The sequence below is a fragment of the Dasypus novemcinctus genome, chromosome 1, assembly GCF_030445035.2.
Source record: "Dasypus novemcinctus isolate mDasNov1 chromosome 1, mDasNov1.1.hap2, whole genome shotgun sequence".
Lineage (NCBI taxonomy): Eukaryota > Metazoa > Chordata > Mammalia > Cingulata > Dasypodidae > Dasypus > Dasypus novemcinctus.
Window position 1 is genome coordinate 1635282 of NC_080673.1, and position 9235 is coordinate 1644516.

Genomic DNA, 9235 nt, shown 5'->3' on the forward strand with positions numbered 1-9235 from the left:
TCAGTGAAGCCTATGTGGCTCAATGTTTGAGCTCCAGCTTCCCACATATGAGGTCTCTGGTTCAAACCCTGGCCTTGGTACCTCAAACAGACAACAAAAACAACAACAAAAATCCCAAGGGGACTGCACTTCATCAGTCCAACAGTGGTTTATATGGACTAATATCCAGGTTAACCCTTCCCAGGAGAACAAAAGGCAAGTCAGCAAAGCCAGCATCAGGTGACCAAGGGTATTGGCTCTTCTAGGTTTGAATTTCCTAGTCTGAAAAGGCAGACTGTGGTCAGCACTCATTTTGTTTTGCTTTAAAAAAAGAACTTTCTCCTGAGAAAGGAAAAAAAAATCATACTTTCTCTCATTTTTTAAAAGCATCACTACATAAAATTATGGGTTTGCAAAGTAATAAAATTTGACATCCAAATAAAATAGTTTTTCTCCCAGAAATTTCTCAAACTCTTCTTGTGTCATATATGATGCTAACAAATATAAAGCAGGTAATCTAAATTTCAGTTTTGTGACAAAATGCATGTTTTTCCAAAGCTGCACAGAAAGCTCACCTAAACACTTGGGCCCTGAGAGAGTGGCCTTTAGGGAGCAAGCTGGGCACCCAGCAGCCTCTGGGGCTGATCCAGAAGCAGAACCCCCTGTGAGTGGGGACTGGACCATGAAGGCAGCAGAGAGGCCGCAGGAGCCCAGAGGCTTGGTGGGAAATCTCAGTCTCCATTCAACCATGCTCTGTTTGGCGTTCTCTGCACAAACCAAAGGCACCTGGATCCACTGTGTGAGGAGAGTGATAAAAGCACCTGGGGAAGTGGCTGCCTCCAGGGAGAAGACCAGGCTGTGGGAGCTCTCATTTACCCCCACAGAGCAGGGAAGAGCCTGAGGGCCATAAAGGACCACCTGCTCACAGGGCCTCTATTCTCTAAGCACCAAGCTCAAGCCCTTGCCCACCACATCCCTCCAGTATAAACCAATGGTCTCTTTCTGACTGCACTCACCACTGGGGAGGCATTACTACTGCCTATGTGCAAAGAATGGTTTGTCAGGTCAAATCCTCCAAAACTGTAGATTCTCTGTGTGAAGGAGAGGCAGACAGGAGAGGAGTTACCCCTGAAGTAGCTGGCAGAGCAGCACACCAACCCCAGACCCCACGTGCAGGGTGTTGCTGAGCCACAGATGTGTGTGCAGGTGGAAGTGATGGGGGAGAGGGTGCAGAACTCAGGTTTCCAGGAACCTCTTGCCTAAACAGAGGTCCACAGTGCCCCTGACATACAAACACCATGATCACCACAAAGCTCTCTGCATATTCTGTGCCCTAAGATTCCCAGTCTTGTCATGACCCAGCCTCCCATTCAATCTCTCTTATGTCAGTGACAAACAAAATAAGGGCTATTTATACAGGGTCATGAGCTCAGCAGTTTTAGAAGAGAAGACAGAAGCCCAATGGCTCCAGAGAGCCTTCTAATGGGCTTCTGTGTAGTTTAAATCACTCAGAAAGGAACGAGGCTATGTTTATTGCATGCAGACAGGCAGGCTCATGCACTGCCACAACTTTACCAACTTACTTAAATATGACCCTTTTTCTAAACGTTTAAGGGGGAAGAGACCACATTTCCCCAGAAAGAAAAAGTTGAATGAACAACTGTCTTCAACCACACTCTTTAATTTCATCAGGAAATTATTGAAGTTTTATAAGGAAGAAGAACTTCAGTGTCCTTTTAGCTTGTTTCAAACTTCATGGAATGCCTTTATATTAGGTAACATAAGGCAGTAATTTTATATTTCCAGAACTTGATTTGAATACACTGTTGACTAAAAAACTAAACAAACAATACCTAAACTTCTAAGAAAATAAGTGAAAGCAAAAACACCCTATTTTTGGCAAAGCTGATTATCTTTTAAATAGCTGTAATAAGATGTGAACAGCAGATACATGTTTCTCAAAGGACTATAGTTAATACTATGTATACTAGAACAGCACAATGAATATTAGAAATGCTGCTTATTTAAAATAGGCATGCTTGCTCTAAATACTTTAATTAGCTGACTGAGAAACACCCAGGAAGGGAAATTCCAGACACTGGGCTCCCAGATGTGGACTCAAATCCTGTGTCTGTCTTACGCAGTGTGATGAGTGAAGTGCTTAGACTCAGCTCTGCTTCCCCAGCAGCAACACTTATCATGGACTGAAGACTGGATGGCAGGTGCTCAGTGAGGGCCACTGCACTCAGGACAGCCACCAGTGCCTCCCGACCACTATGACCCTGAAGTCGAGGCTCAGTCAATGCCACAGCCATGCAAATGAAGGGCTGGAATTCATTCTGTGAATTTCCACTCTAAAAGCAAAGCACACTGGGGAGGAATGTGGTAGTTTTGTCGAAAGAGGAGCAGTCAGCAGCCTTTCAAGGTGGCAGGTGATGAGGACACCACAGAACCTTCTCCCTCAGCAAACAGCTGCTGCTGCTTTGAATAATTTAGGGTGGTTGCAATCTCCAATGGGACATTCCTAATTTATAGCAATTTAATGGGATATCTGACTTCCTTTATAGTCAACTTGGCTGGACCTCGATCTACTCTGTAAAAAGAGAAAGACTCACATGCAAAAACGTTCACCAAACCACCTAACAAAGCAAATGGTGTTGCACCCACCCTTCAAGGCTGATTTTTAATATTAGCTTTCCCTTCCCACCTTATAAGGCCAAGTAAAGGTTCTCATGTTTACTAAGGCAATGATTTTATTTCACTTCCTTTCCCCTGACTCGGGCTTCATTGTTGTAGAATTTGAGAGAGGTTCAATTATTTGCATATAGAGAGGCCAGGACTCAGGAATGATTTTGAGAAGGAAAAATGGTTTATTGATGGCCAGCCGAACTTGAGAGTTTTTTGTTTGAATCCTGAGCCCCGAACAAGATTTTCAAAATGTCTTTTATACAGAGACGGAAGTCTAAATGGTCCCTTTGTTTCAGTTCTCAATAGGCTTGAATTAGCATATATATCTTCCACATCTTAGGTAAGCTTTTAGCATGGACTCCAGACATTCTAGATAAACTTATAACATATTTGGTTTGCATTTCCCCTAAATACTTAAAGTTTATAGACCTTGCATTGTTTAACTGTTTCCTGGGACTGGAGTCATTGCCATTGTCACTAAGGGCAGGGCTGCAGCCTCTTACCATTCTACACCCACAAGTCAAACAGCTTAGGTTATCTCTGAAGAGACAAAGAGCCTCCCACCCATAGCCCACATTATTTCCCCCCTTTGCCAAAGTTTAACTTGCTAAACTTTGGCATAATTATTGTTGGAGCTATGAGGTGGATGGCTGTTTGTTGTTTTGACTGATTATTTATTAGTCTTTAGTGCAGTATCCAGGGCTATTTTTAGAAGTTTAGAACTTTTCATTCTGGACAGCAGAATCTTGGGGCAGGGGCCTCCTGCAGTTATTCTGCTGCCACTGGCACTCACGTGGATTTCCAGTCAGGTTCCAGATCCATCTATTACTTTCATTTTACCCTTAAAGAGTTTACACCTTTAATTTAAAAGGGGTGCTGAAGGGAGATGATTTCTTTTCTGTAACTGCTTCCTGCTGGCCATGGGCTGTAGTAATTTCCTAACAACGTGTAAATTTCTTATTTTAACTGGAGGAAGATGCATCAGGCATTCTGTACGAAGTTGGATGAAGTTTTCATATGGTTAATAAGATGTTTACTCTGAAAGAAATAAATTTAATAAAAAATTTGGAATACCCATTTTTAAAAGAGGACATTGGATTACAGAGGTAGACAAGGTTAGGTGCCTATAAAGATGGCATTCCTTCTTAAAAGCTGGTGGGAACAGCATATATATTCTTTTTTAAGTTATTTATCTTTAGAGAGATATTGCAACAGACATTTAGCTTTGTCTGAATCAGGACACATTCCAAGCTGTTTAATGTTTGGCATTCATTTGCTCTGTCAGATGCTCCTGGTGAACTGGCACTCCTTGGGCAACTGGCTTCATTCAGGATTAGAACACTAAGTTGGAAATGTTCTTAGTTTTCAGCTGTGGGAGTGATCAGAACTACAGAATAAAGGTTTTTTTATAGCTTGGCTTTAATTGTACAATTTCCAGAAATTTTGACTTGTTTAATAGGTGACTCACCATCAGCAAGCAAGCCTCACCTTTGCTACACAGTAGAGTACAGCAGAATATAGTTAAGTTGACTGAGCCTGGCTGAGACTGCCACCTCATTCTACAGACATGTTTATTAACTGTTTAGAAAATGAATTCACTAGGAATTTAACATGTCCAATATACTTTCACATTTGATCTAAAACAGAAAAGATAATGTTATAATTATTAGGCATACATTTAGCACAGGATAAGAGTATAGCACTTAATATTAATTAATGTATTATTACTTAATGCAAAGGATTTAGAGTTACAATTAATAGTTTTAAGTTTCAGGTTTGTAATACTTTACATGTTATCTCTCCATGAGAGCAGGCCATAATGCCAATTGTGTTTAAGTTTCACTTACAGTATCCTGGTATCATAGCTCCACTTAGCATGTTTTTCAATGCAGTGAGCAAGTCACAGCATCCTTGATCTTAGAGAGATTTTCCAGGAAGAGCTTGTGTGCTAGGCTTAGGGGTATAAATTGTGTCATTTTTCTTTGTTTGAGGCACCAGCCATATCTGGCTCTGTGCCCCTTTTTGCAAGATTGAGAATAAATTATTTTCTTCTCCACAATCTGGTGAGCCTTATTTTCTTCCAGAAGATTTCTTTCCAACAAAATAAAGGTAATTAGTGGCTCTATTAACAAATTTCAGTAAGTAAAAGAAGAGTCCATAAAAACTATGAGAGATCTTTCCTGGATTATGATTAAACAAATTAAGTAATTGTGTAATGTGTTTTAAAACCTGGTAGTCAGTATGCTTTTAAATTATTCATTTTCATAACTTAAAGAAAAGAAGTTTTTAGCTTCCTGTAAGAGAAAAAGAGAACATTCCTTGCATAAACTATAATGGTTTCAATTTTATTTAACTTGAGTGTAATCTCCCATAGTTAATTTATAAACTAAATTAACATTATATGTATGAAATCTTTAGAGTAATAAAATTATAAGTTCACATTGGTGAAATTAGGCTAAAAGAAAAAATTGTAGATATACTCTCTTAAATAAATAGAGTAAATATCTTTGTTGGTAATTGTAATTTAATAAGTTTATTTAAACATGAGGTGGATAGTCAATTTGGTTATAGTCAATTATAAAGAGTTTGTAAAACATCTTCCACACAGTAGTAAAACTGAGAAGCATTTTATTATCTGTAAGCAACTGCTTCATTTCTGGCTACATACAGGAGAATAGACAAGATGTGTGTGTACATTTTGAAATATTGCTTCTTTTGTTTAAAAAGATAAGAGCATCTAAGAGCTTAAGTAAAACAGAAGAGCTCTAATCTTCTTCCCTTTTAGTTAGCAGAGACAACAAGCATGTCTCTCAAGGCATCAAAGCAGAATGCTCTGATCCATATGGGCTGTCAGGAGGTTGGGGGAGGCCTCCACACTTAGCTTCCCAGCCCCAGTGGCCTCCCACTATCAAGAGGACAGATGGGAAGAGGGGGGAGCATGGCTATTAGCAACCTTTGTTCCTTTTGTTTGGGGCTTGTGTTGCCCTGTGTGACTGGAAGGGGGATGGAGCAAGAAGCTGAGCCTTTTTCTGGTCAGAACCTCTGACTCAGGTTCTGATGCTTTTGCCTCAAGGGATCTCCTACTCTCAACCTAATGTGTTGGAATACAATAGTGGTGTGAAATTGACACGAAGGCTTCCATGTGCCCCATGAACAGAACTGGGGAGCCTCAAAAGATCCAACTGTAGGCACAAAAAAACCCTGCATGGCAAATGTGCAATACCAACAATTATCTAGCTACTGATATGCTATGAGCACCTCACAGATTCCTGTTTCAGAACCAGAGACCCTGGTTAGAACAAAAAAATCATTACTGAAGTTGCTAAAGTCTGTTGGTGCACAAAAAGACACACAATGAAAGACATTATATTTTATCTTGGCCACTATATTATGACCAAGTGATGAGAAACAACAATATATTGTATATTGTTTAAATTATCTTCTAGGGGAGTTGTTTGTAGTACCAAACTCCTCTGTGAAAGAACACAGGAAAATGTCTACAGAAACTTGGTAGTAGTTAACCAGCAGGAACCATCAGATTCAGGTGCATCTCTAAGTGAAAACAGGTGTCACCTTCAAGATTGCAACCATCAGGAAGTAGACTTGGTCCAGTGGATAGGGTGTCCATCTACCACATGGGAGGTCTGTGGTTCAAACCCTGGGCCTCCTTGACCCATGTGGAGCTGGCCCATGTGCAGCACTGATGTGCACAAGGAGTGCTGCCCCACGCAGGGGTGCCCCCCACATAAGGGAGCCTCATGCACAAGGAGAGCACCCCATAAGGAGCGCCGACCAGTGTGAAAGTTCAGCCTGCCCAGTAATGGTGCCACATGCACAGAGAGCTGACACAACAAGATGGTGCAACAAAAAAGAGACACAGATTCCCATGCCACTGACAACAACAGATGCAGATAAAGAACACACAGCAAATGGACACAGAGAACAAACAACTGGGGCAGGGGAGAGGGAAGGGGAGAGAAATAAATAAAATAAATCTTAAAAAAAAAAGATGGCAGCCATCAAAGGGACCCTGTCCTAGAGGTGTAGGAGGAGAAAACTTCATCCTCAAATTTGATTTTTAGACCTTCATCTAAAAGGAGAGTAATTAGTGAGACAGAAAATTCAGAAGACTTAGCTGGTGGACAACAGAGAAAGCACCACAAATCTGCTAGCATTTTCCTTTCCTCTGATGAAAGTCTTGCTCTATAATAAGGAAGATATGGTGTAAAAGATTCTGTAGGAGTGAATCAATGGAGACTATCAAATCTGGATCTTGATACTGGTATAAGTGAACATTCTGGTGATTGGTTGAATCAGGATTCAGTTTTAGATCAATTCAGTGTATAATTTGAAGTTGAATCTCTTGATTCAGAAGATTAGTGAAGAAGGACAAGAACTCTCATATGAAGATGATCAGGTTTATCAAGTTACTGTTTATCAAGCAGGGGAGAGTGATACAGACTCATCTGAAGAAGATCCTGAAATTTCCTTAGCTCTCTGTGGGAAATGTACTTCATGCAATGAAATGTATCCTCCCCTTGTGGAAATGCATTACAACAGATGTGAGAATTGGCTTCCTGAAGATAAAGGAAATGAAAAAGGGAAAATACCTGGGAAAGCCATACTAGAAAACTCAACACATGTAGAAGAGGGCTTTAATGTTCCTGATTTCAGAGAAATGACATAGAGGAAAATAATAAAATCACACAAGCCTCCCAATCCCAAGAAAATGAGGGCTATTCTCAGCCATCAACTTCTAGTGGCAACATTTATACCAGTCAAGAAGATGTCAGCCATCTGCCCATTGGGATTTAAGCCCCCTCTCAAGTAGAAGCAGTGGGATCACCATCCTGAAATTCTCAAGACTGGGGAGTGAACAATGGACTAAAGTAGACTTAGTATTATACTATTATAGACTTAATATTATTCTAGCAATGGAAGAACTTTTATCATTGATGTAAAGATAGTGGCCACCAGAGGTTCTGAGGCGAGGGAGAGGGAAGAATAGATATAATATGGGGACATTTGGGGCATTGGAATTTCCTGCATGACATTGCAATGACAGGTATAGCCCATTACATTTGGTCATAACCTATAAAATTGGGTAAGGCAGAGTGTAAGCTATAATAGAAACTATAGTACATTGTTAATAACAATGCTTCAATCAATATGTGTTTATCAATTGTAGCAAATTTACCACACTAATGAAAGATGTTAATGTGAAAAGTGTGGGAGGGTTAGGGTGAGGGGTTGGGGAATATGGGAATCCCCTATATTTTTTATTAAACATTTATATAATCTAAAGCTTCTTTAAAAATTAAAAAAAATTAAAGCTGTCAGAGAGTTTGAGAGGAATGAAACACAAGATAAAGAAAAATGCATGGAATCTAGTTTCCATCTTTGTGCCACTGAACCTTGTGATCTAAAATTGACTGTATCATCCATGACAAAAAAGGACATCTTATGGCTTGTTTCACATGTTCAAAAAAGCTAAAAAAACACACAAAAAAACAAAATAAGTCCTGCCCAATATATAGGCAGCTAGTTCAAATGATTATGCTAACTTATTTCTCCTAGTTGACTTGTTTGTAAGAGTAGAATTATATATTTCTAACTATGTAACCCTAAAAACTCAGTTATTTTAGCAACATTAAATTTATTTTTATGTTTTTATACATATTGAAGTGTAAAAGTATCTCAGTCCACGTAGAAATCTTCTCCTTAATATAATTTACCTACTTGGGTAGGGGATATGGTTTAGTGAATATTCATTTCATTTTAGGAAAATTTCACTTCTCTTTATAGTTCATATTTGGTTTTTAATGTAATTTGAATTGGCTATATAGCTGGTTATTTTGGCAACATTAAATTTATTTTTATGTTTTCATACATATTGAAGCTTAAAAGTATCTCAGTTCATGTAGAATTCTTCTCCTTCATATAATTTACCTACTTGGGGAGGGGATGGAGTTTAGTGAATATTCACTTCATTTTAGGAAAATTTCACTTCTGTTTATAGTTCATGTTTGGGCTTTAATGTAATTTGAATTGCTATATAGCTGGTTTTTTAATTCTATCCTTCATATTTTAATTCATTTCCACCTTCACTTAAATAAAAATATCTGATTTTTCAAAATATAAGTAGGGGATTCACATGTATGTTACTTAGTACCTTTCTTTTAAGGAGATAAATTCTGTGAGAGAGATTTATTATTTAAATTTTATATACTCTTAAATCTTCTCATCCTTACTCTGCTCTTTCAGAGTCTCTTAAAATATTCTTTACAGGGAAGCAGACTTGGCCCAGTGGCTAGGGTGTCTGTCTACCACATGGGAGGTCCACAGTTCAAACTCCAGACCTCCTTGACCTGTGTGGAGCTGGCCCACATGCAGTGCTGATGTGCACAAGGAGTGCCGTGCCACACAGGGGTGTCCCCTGTGTAGTGGAGCCCCATGTGCAAGGAGCATGCCCTGTAAGGAGAGCTGCCCAGCATGAAAGAACGTGCAGCCTGCCCAGGGATGGCACCACACACATGGAGAGCTGATGCAGCAAGATGATGCAACAAAA

The 9235-nt window shown here is 39.5% G+C and overlaps 1 pseudogene; it reads left to right on the top strand.

The window, feature by feature from the left end:
* Positions 1-5879: 5879 nt before the first annotated feature.
* LOC101435741 (E3 ubiquitin-protein ligase Mdm2-like) lies at positions 5880-8244 on the top strand (annotated as a pseudogene).
* The last annotated feature ends 991 nt before the right edge of the window (positions 8245-9235 follow it).